This window comes from Teleopsis dalmanni, chromosome X, assembly GCF_002237135.1.
Source record: "Teleopsis dalmanni isolate 2A chromosome X, ASM223713v2, whole genome shotgun sequence".
Taxonomy (NCBI): Eukaryota; Metazoa; Arthropoda; class Insecta; order Diptera; family Diopsidae; genus Teleopsis; species Teleopsis dalmanni.
Genome location: NC_051848.1, coordinates 22595298 through 22610107, shown reverse-complemented (window position 1 = coordinate 22610107; position 14810 = coordinate 22595298). Strand labels below are relative to the sequence as shown.

The 14810-nt window shown below is 30.6% G+C and overlaps 1 long non-coding RNA gene across 1 annotated transcript; it reads right to left on the bottom strand.

Moving 5' to 3' along the window:
- Positions 1–12492: 12492 nt before the first annotated feature.
- LOC119662539 lies at positions 12493–13956 on the bottom strand. The gene is made up of 3 exons (XR_005250807.1): positions 13816–13956; positions 12701–12864; positions 12493–12645 (listed from the first exon to the last, which is right to left on the bottom strand). It is a non-coding gene; the product is annotated as an uncharacterized LOC119662539 (long non-coding RNA).
- Between the last annotated feature and the right edge of the window lie 854 nt (positions 13957–14810).

The window sequence follows — 14810 nt, the reverse complement described above, 5'->3', positions numbered from 1 at the left end:
TTTTGGTTATGGTAATGCTAAATAAATTTCGGAGACAGGATTGAAAATATGTATGAGGAACTATGCTTAATTGTGTGCGCATGTGAGTAAAAGTATGAAGTAAGAATGTAAATTTTTTCCTGCCAAGAGTGACGTATATTTATGACGAGAAGAAACTATTTGAAAGTTAGACGGATTCGAATAGCAAAGAAAACACAAGAACAAAAATTTTAATTAATTTATTGAAATTTGACAACTGCCAGGGTTAGAATTCGTGCTTATCAAAGTAGAAGCGATGACTAATCGTATTTTTCCACAAGTGCTGTGCGTTTATATTAGAAGGAGCTTATAAACTACAGCTTTATTTGGAAACTCAAGTTCAACGAATTGAAAGTTAGTCTTTGAAGTTGCCTATTTTTGTTTCAAGCCTATTCTTATTGCAGAGACAGTGGGTTGTGTCTTCCGCAATAATGAGGATATAATAAACGCAGTTAATCTCAAAGTTATGAACAAAAGTATCTGATTTTGTAGATTCTGTTAGAAAATTAATCTATTGGGTTTAAAAATGTTTGAAAAGTAATGGAAATTATCTTGATAAAATGAAAATTCGTGAAGATTAAAGTTGTGACCACGAAAGCGAACTTTTGTAAGCCCCTTCGTATGCACTTACATACCTGTATGAATGTTTATGTTTCTATATATCTAAAAAGTCTTAAGTCGAAATAAATTGATATTATTATTATAAGAAAATCTACAGAATTAGAGCTCCAGACGCAAAATGAGGTGCAGCCTGGTTAAAGGCAGTCGATTTGCAGCAGTTTCTGTTTCAAAAAAATAACTATAATTAAATGACTTTTCAAAAAAATACAAATACAAACAAAACCATACAACCTGGGATTTCATCAGCAAATAAAAATTTTACTTTTTTTGTTTAAATATATTGTAGAAGTGATTTGGGTGGGAAAAACTGCCAAATTATATCACATCCCCTGTATTCGTTATATATGGCTCACTTAGAGATTATTGGTTCTTTTGATTGAGAAGTGATGTGCTAAGTTCTTAATTGTGCAGCAATTTTAAAGAAGTCGAAGAATAGGTACTGGATTTAATTGCTTCCAAAGCTAAGGTGGTATTTTTCCATTGATTTCGTATACTACCGGAAATGTAGAAAAAGTTGTGGTTTCTGGAGGGTAATAACTCTTTTAATAACACATTTGTTTTTTCATTTTATACCACAAATAGTCACAATTAATTAAATATTATAATAAAAAATTAATATTGAAAGTAACGTGGCATAGAAGCCTATCAGTATAAAAAACAGAATACATATATAAAAAACAGAATACATATATAAAAAAAGAATTCAATTGAATGATAAGAAAGGGGTATCGGAAATAGCAATTTTAAGGAAAAAGTATCCGACACCAATTACTAAAAAAATTAAATTAAAAATATGGAGCTGCTAACCATATACTCTGCGATTGCGATTGTGATACAGTATTATATAAGTAGTCAGTACCGATGTATTAAGCAAATAGAATTGTGACACAAATAAGCTCAGTTTCGTTCATACTTATAAAAGATTGAAATTAAAACAAAGTAGAATTATAAGTATATATGTACATATAAGTTGAATTTAATTAAAAAATGATTATAACTTCTATTTCACTATATAACACTTATATAGGTATATAATGAAGAAAATTTACATGCTTCTTGATATATAACAAGAAGATAGTTAGATCTAGTCTTGGTAAATTCTAAATACCTTCTATATATATAATGTTTTACAACAAATAAGTTATTTATCATATGAAATAGAAGAGATATTAGATACTTAAATCTTAAAGCGTCAAATCTGTTTTATTTAAGTTCGTTATAGATCGGGAAATGCCTTTATAATAATGGCACGATTTGACAGAGAATTTTTAAAAGTATTCAAGAAAGTATTTTAAATGACTGCATGTTGCTTTCAAATTATATGAAAGTAAACTAAATACTTCAAAATTTCTGAAAATAATATCAATGCAAGTGGGGACATCCTATCTATCGGTGAATACAACGTTGATGTTGCTGATAATGATGGTACATACACAATTAGTTGTACAACAACACACAGGATCTACTACAAAAATGTGAATCTTTTAAGAGATCCAGAATAATATATAAAGTGGAAGTGCAATATGCCGAAGTGTAATTCGTGTAATATAGACATAGTTATCATCGACTTGTGATATGGTATGGTATGGTATTTTCTTGGCGGACTAACAGCTATAAAAAAATCGTTGAAAGAGTTGAAGGTCATACCGTGATTGCTCTACTAAGAATATATCTACCAAAGGTTCAAGTAATATATAACGCAGTAAGTTTTAACTGTCATGTACTTTTGATATGTTGCATTTTGTTGAGGGAATAATGGTTTCAACAGAAAATTGAATGAAAGAGTTGGAGTCCACAATGAGCCTACTAAGCATATTTAGGGAATTAGTTTAAGCACTAGTGGAACTGTTTTGCACTCGATCGGATCAACTTTGTAGATGACGAAATAAGTTTTAATTGAGTAACTCATTTGTATGAGCTTAAAGTTTGTATCGAGCATACAACCTCTTCAATTGAGAGCACCCGACTGGGGTTGCTTTCAATAAAACAATTGCATATCTTTTATTGCTTGGAACCCACCTAAATTTTATTGGCGTACATTCAGATTTTCTAAGAGTATATTTAAAATTAATAAAACTAAACGGAAAATAAACTGTGAGAGATTCCTCTCTGGTACAATATTGTGTACCAGAAAAGCGAATTCAGGATTATCTAAAATAATTATATATAAATAAGATATAGTTATATAGATAAACTAATAATTTAGGAAAGTGATGCTTAATTAATTTATGTTATTTAAACTGATTTTAATTTAAATAATTTTATTAATTTAGTTTTTTTTTGTAATTTTATTCTACACTTGCCAAAAAATTTATGTGATTTTGAACTTGGCTTGGCTTTGGAAGATTGTTTTTCTTGTTAAAATTTTGTTGTTTGGTTTATTGTTTGCTTGTTTGTTTAATGTTAAACGATTTTGTTTGTTTATTTGTTGTTGTTTTTGTTGTTGTTGTTGTTGCTGTCGGAGTAGTTGTAGTATTTTAGTTTATTTTATTTGTAACGCGTTTTTGATTGCTTTGCTGGATTTTACCGCGCTTGGCACTTACTACAACGGATGATGCTTATCAGGAATCACGAGTGTTTGTTTCAACGAAAGAAGTTGTGTAGCAGATTCCAATTTTCGTTATTGTTGTCTTGTTTGTTTGTGCTATTGTTGGTTGGCCCTGCGCAGTGGTACAGTGGTACAGTGGTACAGCGGTACAGTGGCACTGTTGTTTGTTGTTGCTGTTTGTCAAATATTGGTTTTTTTCCAATCCAAAAATTGGTTTCATTTATTTATATTGTGTCTTATTTTTTTTTATTTTTTTTTGTTTTTGTTTTTCTGAGAAAAAAAGTTCGAAATCACGAAGAATTTATTTATGCAAGTGTATCGAATTCTTTAGTCATTTTTCATTTTTACAGATTTCGCAGCAAAATGAAACCTTTTAGTTCCACCATGTCAGTCGGTTAGCTATACGAATGCATATTGGCTATATACTTTGTTTTCTGTTAAAATATAAAAATGATTTCAGTTCGTTTAATAAAGCCTCTTAACTCATTAAAACAAAGACTTTAAACATTTTTCAAGGAATTAAGCATTAATAAAAATTGAATGTTCTATAAAAGGAGCACAGTGTATATACCATATACACGTTGTTTGACAAAAAAAACCATATATTTAGTACGATATAGTTTTAATTCAAAAAAATTTTGTTTTAACATTTGAAGAATTTCTGTTACGTGTTATCTCAGCACCGAGTTTTAATAAAGTTTAGAAATTTTTTTTGTTGTTTTTGGGAAAATCCCTATGCACTGACTACAATCCGACGCTCCGGAAAGTGTGTACTTGATTCACACGAATTAAACTCATCTTCCTCTTTCTGAGAGTACTTGTGCTACCCTGGAACTATGTTAGACTTACTTTTGGTAGGATCTCTATTAGCCATTAAGTCATTATAGCGGTGTGACCTGCGTCCAGTCACTGCTGTTGATTTATGTGGCTAGGCTTACACTTCGTTTTCGCGTGATACATTTGCTTGCTCCTGCCTTCAACAAACATTGTTATGGGACACCAATTTGTTTTGTTTGCGATCATTTTTTTTGTTACCGTCCTTAGTGAGGAAACTCCAATTTGCACTGCTAATACTTCTCATTCGGATAGCCACTTATTGCACTCAAAGAACGTGTGCTACCCGTTATCATCCTCAGCTCTGCAATATACACAATTTAGTGACTCTGATTTGCATTTGCTGTAGAGGTAGCTGTTGAAATATCTACGACCACATAGCAACTGAGTGAGGGAAGAATAGGTTATATTAGGTGAACCCTTTTAGCAATAATGTAGCTTTAACAAGGAAGTCGAGAATGACATGTCTTAGAAAATTTTTACCACAGAAAAGTACACATCACCGAACTTGCTAAAATTGTTAAGTTGAATACAGTAAAAAGAATATAGAAAAAATGTTTCTGGTAGTGCCGCTAATTCCAGGCCTTTAAATAAAAAGCAAACAAAACGATCCGATAAAAATATAGAGACCGTCAAAAAATTTGATTGATATTAAAAAAATGATAACTTAGGCTCGCCACCGATTTGATAAAGTTTTTTTTCTAAGACTACTTAAAGTCAAAGATTTAAAGTAAATATATAAAGTAAATATATATAAAAATACATACATCCAAATTCGTGGTTTCCAAATACGAGAGGAAGTTAAAATTGTGTGCGGATTTGGACATTTGAGAGTGATACGAGCTTCATATTTTATCTTTGTAGTGTATTACAGAAAAGAATATATGTAGAAAAACACTATTAGTCCTCACTTTTGATTTGATAGGCATGAGTTCTAAGCCTAGCACTTGTAGTACAAACAAATTACATACGGACTATAAACTAATTAAAAGGAAATTCGAATATTTCTTAAAACTACTGATGATGAGTATTTGGCAATACTGAAATATTTGTAGTTGTCTTGTCATTTCTATTTGAACCCTTTTCACTTTTAAATAGTTTGTTTTTCTCATAAGACGCGTCATTTTTGACAAAAAAAAAATTAGCTTTAAGGAATATATGATGTTTGAAAAATGGTGCAGTTCGTTTTTCTTGGAGGAACAATTAACTATGCAATAAATTCCTTCTATTCATAAATTACACGCACTTTAATGCTTACTCACACTTTTTGCCGTGGATAAAATCGGCTGAATCATTATGGAAATCATTATATAATTCGTTTTATCTGCTTATCAATTAGCATAAAATATTGCATCAGAATAACACGAAAAAAAAAATATTTAATTATTATGCAAAACGAATAACGAAAACAATAATATTTAAAAACTTAAAATTTATGGAAAGGGAAATAATTTGCACAGAAATGAGACCCACGCTTTCTTAGAGTTTTGCCATGTGAACGATTGTAAAAAACTTACCAAAAATTATTTCAAAAACTCGAGAAGTAAGAAATACACTGCGACAAAATTTATTTAAAATGTCATGAGTAACGGAGTAAGTCATTTCATGAAGTTTATTAATTTCAATCTTAAAAAAAAAATTATGGAATATTTGCAGTTAAAAGTATCTATGACCGTTTTTACTATACAGCAAAATTTTTTTTCTAAGATTAAAAATTAATTACAATTTATAAAGAAGTAATTAATCCTATTAAGCCCAACAACTGCTCAAACAAATTTAAAATAAATTTAGATTTTTTGACCGTCTATTATCTTTGTCTACAGTAGACATCGGAATCGTCTGCTACTGAAAATTTACGTATGCTCATTACATCTGTTGTAGTACGTCATAACAAGAAAGTAGCTAGTATTTCTTAAGTTACGATTACTTTTAAAAAAAACTATAAGTCGAAAGAAAAGGCATTCAAATGATATAAGCAAAGATTCAAGAGATCTATAACATAATATACTAAAATAAAAATGTTCATCAAATCGGAATCTAGTCTCAGTCGCCCGCAAATATTCATGTACATACCTTCGAAATCAATCTATCACTTTTAGTCAGAGAGGAAAAGTTTTGTGAAAGTTTAGGCCCCCTTTTTTTCTACATTATTGGTGGATGGGATAGAACTTACAGTAATGAATACCGGAATTTCAGTTAGAAATACATATGAGTGAATGTTAATGCAATGCAAATAGATTACATATTGAAAGGAAGTTAAGTTTTTATTTTAAGCTTGTAGATGTTAATACGTTAAAGATACTAACGTAGTTGAGCAACTTGATTATCTAAGCAAACAACTATAACTAAACAAATATATTAATATATAATACTTATTAAGAAACAAAAAAAAAACAGTTACAATTACTTGTAACTCGTTCAAGGTTTAAACTATCAATTTTAGAAGATCATCCATTTTGACAGATTGCGAAATATTTGTGGGTTTTCTGATATATAACGATCCACTAAAGAAATTATCATTACCGTAAAATATGACCCATTAGTCTGTCACTCACTTTTCGAGCTTCTTGTATGAAAATTAACGTATGTACTTTTTGTAAACACACACTTCTAAGATCGATAACTTGGAGAAGTAGTTTGATTTTGTCAAACTACTGCTGCTTAGGTATCATTACAAAAAATTAGTTTAATTTGTTATACGCACCTATGAATATATTTTTGTATATTCCATTTTTTTTTAAGATCACATTATGCAATTCTTGGTGAACAAAATTGTAGTAGAGATCATCAAAGTCATATTGTAAGGGTTATATTCCTATTAAGACGACAATTTATTATTTATTTAATAAATACTATTAAATATTAAATTTAATACTTTAACACTTTAATACAACACTCTAGCCTAATAGCCATGACCTTATGTTAGGAGGGCATAAATCTTTCCGATGAGGATATGTTTTATTCCATCAACGATCGAGGTTTGCCGGTACCTGAAGTTTTCCACCTCCTCAGCACAAAACAAAAACAAAATGGTTTTAGGTCTGAATATTGTTTAAAAAAAATATATAAATAATAAATAAATATATAATACACAATTGTTAAAGTTTGTATTATTAAAGCAAAAAATAAAAATTATTATAGAATATACCTATTAAAATTTATTAAAAATTTTGGGTTTTTTAATTTTATGTTTTTATTTTAACATAATTTATTTATGTTCCTTTTTTTTAATTACAAAGCTTATTTATTGTACATTTACTTGATCAAGTATAACATGTGATATATCAGCGTCTTTTCGGCGGTAACTACTAAAAAGCTAGCTGTGCGATTAAATTAAAATAATGCACATGATTAATGCCTGCAGCACGTAATAAAATAATTACAGCAATGTAAACAACATAAATAATTTGTTTGATCTAATGACTCAATTCGAACAAGTCTGGCAGCATCTTCACCATACAATGAGTGGCTCAAAGAGGCAGGCCACCTTCAGTCAACTTTGCATGCGTGATACGGTCAACGTAATTGGCACGAAGAAAAGTTGAGACGCTGAAATTGATTTAATTAATTCAATTTTAACAACATAACCAGTGTGGCAAGCAGCAGTAGCAACATCTATATAGCACATTCACATTATCAGGCACAGAAGCAGCGAACAACACCATCTAAGCCAACAACAAAAACGTTCAACAAAATACATCTACAACATCATCAAAAGCAACAGCAACAGCAACAACAACACCAACACCAACATCAGCATCATCATCAAGAGCAACAACAATAGCAACAAAAACAATATTGAAACAATACTTGACTGCATATCAAATAAATGCGACACTCAGCAAAGTGTCCAGAATGTCCGGCCCCATCAACAAGACAGACACAACATCGTTATCATTATCAACATTATTATAATTACTATCAAGACAATAATGAAGAGAATCAGTGCAGGCAGTGTGTTTGTTTGTCGCATTGCATGCATTAGTAGAATTAGTTGATGGCAGTTGAGGTCCAGTAAAGATGATTTGATTGCTGCAGTTGGGGCTGGGATGATTGCTGACTTAAAACGACAGCTACACTAACAGCACATAAAACAACAACAACAGCAGCAGCAACAACAACAACAACAACAAACGCGTGTAGTTATATTATAATAACAACATCAAGATGATAAAAATCAACAGAATCGTTTTGGTAACACTTGCAGTTTTAAGTTGCATCCAACATCGTCAAACACACACGATCAAACACACACGATCAAACCGTCGATGGTTTGATCAACAGCAAGATCGCATAAGAGAAGAACATCGGTAACACTCGGTAGCAGCAGTATTAATTGGCAGGCTGCTCTGAAGCAGATCTTGAGTTAGCATGGAGATGCTATACATAGTACGTTGCTGAGTTGTTATTGGACTTTCGGGTTTTTTTTCGTTTTTTTTGCTATATTGCGTGAAGATGTAACGCGGTGTTTGGTCAACCGCGCGCATTGCTATGTGTGTGAGCGCACGACACTTGATCCGCCAATAAATCATTCAATCAAGTTAATTAATGTGCAACTAACAACGTTTAGATGCAATTTATTTAATACCATAATTTATTAATTTATTGACTTATAATATTGTGTCGGCGGTAATGAAAAGTAATTCTACCTAAGGCAATGAAATGTGATTAATCGCTATTACTGTTGTCGCTAATCCTATTGCTGGCAATACTTTCACACATAATTTAATAATTTCTTAATCACTTGCTATTAACTACTTTTACTATATATGATTGTACTTTTTGGAAACCTCTACTCCACCAATTTATCGACGTCAGAGATCAGGATGCTGAGAAACTTCATACGCAAAATTTCATTCGTGAAGATTGGAAACTAAACGACAACTGTGCATTTATTTCTAATTTTATTCCTTCACTGCCAAGCCACAAGAATATATGTAACTAGAACATATTTTTTGCTTAGTTGGTAATTTCAGCGGAAGACGTCCTTGGTCACAAGCAGTAGCTCCCACCAGCCAGCCCGAACAGTGGCTTGCTGTCACCAGTTGGCAGTACCGGGCGCCTTTAAATCGTTAGTCACCTAGTCCATCCACTGTTGATGTGGACATCATTTGTCGCATTTTCTATCGGCAGAATTTTTAAATTTAGACTATACTCGTCAACATGTTTTCATTCCAGAGTGATAAATTAATTGTTATGATCCTGAAACTCTTTGATGTCCTTTTTGTTTTGTTTTGATATTTGTACGGAGTTAGTAGTTACAGTAAATCAAAACTGGAGACTATGTTTTTTAGGGAAGCAATTCATGTATTTACTTCAATAAGGGGACTTAGTAGTCCCAATAATTCCATAGAAGCTTTACTAGCTTCTATAAATTCGATTTTATTTGTCAACATGTACAACGTTTATTCGGAGTCTCCTTCTTGTGGTATATATTCATTCCAACGCTTCTCAAGCCCTTCAATGTCGTTTTTGTAGAACAATTAATATTTGCTTTATAGGTCTTACAAACCTATTCCGCATCGGGTAGCTTATCGAAAATTACGCAGAGGATGGTGACATATGAGCATATTACCAAATATTTTTTATAGGTGTTGTTTACAGTTTACAGAAATAGATAGTTATAGAATTGTGTGAAGCGATTATTTCTGGTTAATATCTATACAAACATTTTAAGACAAAAATATATAAGAATTGTGCTGTTTTTACTCTTTTCAGCTTATATTGTTAAAAGCAAATTTATCTCCTTGATTGTCTCCTCTTGTTTTGAATATGACACTGCATGGCTTATAACATTTCACAGGTCTTGATGTACTATTGTTCTTTGCAAAAATAATAACATACTGTATACTGCAATTCGTAATTGAGGTTTTCAATTAAATTACACTAGTAATCTGGAAACTCAATTATCAATTATAATTACTCTGTAATTGTAATTTAATTTGTAATTTTAATGATTTTGCACAGCTCTGAACATACATAACATATAGTACATATATTATATAAAATGCTTACGTGGCAATACTTGAAGCAACTGCCAAGAATTCAATTAATTAAAAATAATAAAATTTTTTGTTGTTACAATTCACTAGTGTTTGATAAAACTCACTTTATTGAGAACAATATTTTTATTAAGTATTTAGTATAATTCGTCAAAGCTGACGTCAAAAAGCAAACAAGGTGTTAAATTGCCATTAAATATTCAATTTGTTCGTTGACATTATCACTGAAAGAATGAGAGTTTGCATGGTTAAATTTTATAGACTTGGGAAAAATGTATGTCTGTACTATGTACTTAAGGAATGAAAATTTAATAAGAGTTTATCGCTTAATTTATTTCAATACTAGAAACGGTAACACCTGTAGATACTATACCATCTATGAATTTAACTGACTCACTACGTTTTAGCTTCAATTACACAACTCATCCATCCTCCTTAAATTAATTGCACTTGTGCTGTGCATCATTCAGCATTTCTTGAAATAAGTTTGTGTACTTCAAGTCCACTTGTAAGTCCAACGATCCAATATTTGTTTTTCCGGCTACTTGACTATTTTGCTTGCATATGCATTTGAGTGCGTATGTAAGTCTGTCTATCTGTCTAGCTGTCTGTCTGTCGGCCTGTCTAACTATCCACTGCTACGTTTGCCCATCCAAACATTTTATATCTTAATTGACGTGCACATTACACTATCTCTTTAAATGCCTCGAATTCATTTTGCTGCCGTCGTAGTTGTTGTTGCTGTTGGAGCAGTTGGTGCTGTTAGTGCTGTTAGTGCTGTTGTTGGTGTTGCTTGTGCTCTTCAACAGCATTTATGTTGTTGCAGTTATTAGTAGTTCAGTTTCTGTTATTGATGTTGTCGTTTATAGCGATTACAGCATATGTTGCCACTAATGATTTATGCTTTCAGTTCGTTGACGAGTCTTTAACTAATTTCTTAGCACATTTCTGTTTAAGTAACATGCAAAAATCGAAAAAAATAAACCTTCAGCTGTGTTTACATAGTTTAGCAAAAACAAAAATAGTTTTTTATTCAACACATTTTTAATATTTTTTTTATATGTTAAATTCATTTGGTTTGACTTAGTGGCGGTAACTGGAGTAGTGAAAGGTGATTTTATGGGTGCGATTGAGTTATATTTGCCTATGTTCAAATCTTTAATAAAGCGTTGCCAATAGCTTAAATTTACTTAAATTTAATGGCTCATATGTAGTTTAGTGCTTCGCCTCGTTCGAGTTATTTTCCTTTTAACAAAATTGATGAATCGCAGTAAATTTAAAAAGAAAATTAAATAAATACTGACCCAATTCTGGATGGCTGTTTGGGACTTATGAATGTTTTTATTCCTAAATAGTAAATAACTAAAATATATGCGTAGTAACTAGAACCAATGACAATGCATAAATTTTATTAAACTTTTAATTATAATAAACGCTACAAATTTGTTGTAATTATTATTCCCAGAATAGAGGTACGGTAAGGTTTTAGTATCGTCTTTGTACCCAAACCTAACTTGAACTCAAGTAATGGTCCACTGTAGTACCATGGATTAGCGTTGTTCATACATATATTAAAGGTCAGCGTACGATCAGCGCTGAAAAGCACGTCTCTCCCATTTAACTGAAAGTGAACCAACCTCATAATTCTACAAATTTGGCCAGATCCTTAACTTTGCAGAATGGCAACTCGGTTAGTTCGGTATTAAAAGGGGTCCCAGAAAATATACTTACTGATTTATCTGATTTACTAACTTTTCTGATGAATAACTTACAATGAAAAATAATAGAGAAAATTATATAAATTGTAGACAAAAAAATTTGCAGATAAAAGTATTCAATAAAACGATTTCCATTATTCGTATAAAAACGAATAATATTGCAAAGAATAAGAAAATCAGTTTTACGGCCTTGTGAAACCTATCAAGTAGTTTCTACATATATGCTCTCTTTTAGGACTACCGATGAATACGCTCCAATGTGTTTCTTCTCAAGCCTGGCAGAGTTAACGAAAGATAATGTATGATGACGATGGCGAAGATGACACCTAAACTTCAACTGGAAAACCAAATGGTTTAGCAAGCATAATGTGTGAAACCGTTTTGGAAACAATGGCTAATATAGCTCGACTTTTCCTGCCAAACTTTAAAGCCATTATTCAGAATGGACAAGTGTTGTTTCTAAGCGCAAGCCTCTATGTCGCATCCAGACGCGTTTTTTCAACCCAATCAAACCTTCACTGAAGGATAGAAAAATAATATATAATAATAATAATAATATAATATATATTGTATAAATATGATAAAAGCAGTGTAATGATTAACACAGAACAGACATTTATTTTTTACACCGTAATGAAACTTCTATAAATACTTATTTTATAAAATGAACTGCCGGTGATATATAATATAAAGTCCAAGAATTTTAGTATATTGATTTGAAATTTATTAACATTCTATTTTAAAAACTGAGTTGAATCGCTTAAGTACTAAAATAAAAATTATCCATTAAATAAATAAAGTCTTAAAAATATACTTCCTAGTTAGCGGGCAGGTATTTAATTTATATATTCCCTTATATATAAACTAGTTCCACATTATAGTTCCACATAATTATTTTATAGTGCTAAAAAAAAATCGCAAGATTAGTTAGAGTTTATTATTTCATTGTATTTACCTACCGCTTAAAGAGATCTTCTCTTTTCAATAAAAAACCGTCAACATAAAAACAAGAACACTCCATAAGGTCGGCTATATAGGTCTATTATACTAACGGGTCTGTTATATATCACATCTTGAAAACTCCATGATAGTTTTGTATTGATTCTTCCGGTCTCAAAGAAAACTATTTAAGTTGATATAGCAAATAATTTTTGATGAAGTGAATATTTAAAAATATCTAATGCAAAATATTTTATAGTTTATAAAAATGTGAGTGTTTGTATTGCAGTCTCTTAAAACTTAGTGCTAGAATATATAAAGATGGGCGCACAATAGATCTTTTAGGTCGGGGTGTATTCATAGCCTATTTTTTAATATAAAGTCTTTATTATTTGATAGTTCCTCGTAATGCAGAATGTTATTAATTAATTGGATTATACAAATATAATTGAGATCATTAAACCTAATGTTTAAAAGTTAATGGGGAAGTTAATGCTTAAATTATGCTCACTTTGCATTGACCATATTGGATTGAAACCATTGAAGTTTGAGTAACTATACTGATATACCTGTGTTGTCTCGATTTTGGTACAATTGTAAGTTCTTTCACGTAATGCCGTTAATGCATTGTGCCATAATTAAGATACTATTCTGTTTAGGATATTGATTGGTTGTTAAATATGCTTATAGCTCGGGAAATTTCGACACTATTATATAATATCACATATTTTCTATAATAGAAATTCTAACACTGGTCATTTAAGCGTATTAATCCTTTTAATACCTTCAACTTTAATCCTTTTAAAAAATATATATGTGTATGCTTTGTGAGTGCCGTCACAAAAATGGAATGTAATAGATCCTTATTAATTGAGACCTCTTCTCTCTTCATTTTGGAATGGCATAAACATTATCCGATAACAATATATGAGTTCTAATTTTTCTAAACAAAAACTTTTTAAAAAAATAAATGGAACCTAATGCTTTTAGTTTTCAGATCAAAATAGGAAAGCATAAGGTTTTACTAGAAGAAAATAATTTTACTTTAGTCGTTTAACTGCAAAATTATGTTAATTAAAATTATTCACAGATGTGTATTACAGATAAGTATTAATATTATTATTTATTCACTTACCATTCGATAATCGACATTTCTTTTATTGTAGAAAAGCGAATCTGATTTACACTTTAAATAGCTGTTTATTCTCATGATTACTCATTTCATACCATCCAATGATATTAGTTCCCAATACGGTATAATCATAATATATTAAATTTTCATCGATACAGAGTGTTCCCGCACCATTTCGGTATGTTGTTACTCCCTGAATTGAGAATTGAAAATCTTGATCCAGAAATAAAAATTTTTCAATTCAGATGAAAACTACTTTAACATAAAGTTTAAAAACCTTGACTTCTTCAAAGTTTTGTTAAGTATTCCTATCTGAAAGCTAGACTGTTGGAGTCTCATATTGCAAATAAACAATTTTAGGTAATTGCTTGAATATTTGATATGAGTAAACGGGTTTTCCTTAAGAAGAGTCTGTCCATATTTGCTTATAATTTGCACAAAGAGAATATGTGGATACCAGTCATATAAAGAGCACCACAATTTTTTCTGAATTTATGAAACGTGTATATGATATATAATATATACGATAATACACTCACTTTGACGTTCTAGGAGTCATTTCCGAAAAAAAACTTCTTAAAAAATCCACTTACAGTCACCTTATCAGGTTCCGACGCAGAAGACGTGGCTACATTTGCTGTTGGTGTAGCGGCATTGCTTTCCTTAGCTAGAGCCTGAACACAGACAACATTAACAAATTTTTCATTTTATTATTATGAAAATATAAATAATAAATAAAAGTATATTAGCAGATAAAATTGTTTAAAATAATCATCAATTAAAAATAGTTCTCATACATATTGAATGTAGATCCATGTGGATTTTGCATTTGAGATTAATGTCAAGAATTTTACTAAATAATTTATAGAAATTTTTTAATGTATTGAATATGTGAATCATATATAGAAAATTAAACTTGACCTTTGCACTCGTGAATCATATGTAGGAACTCATAAGAGCATAAGTGACATATTTTTAAGATGTCAATCACACAATTA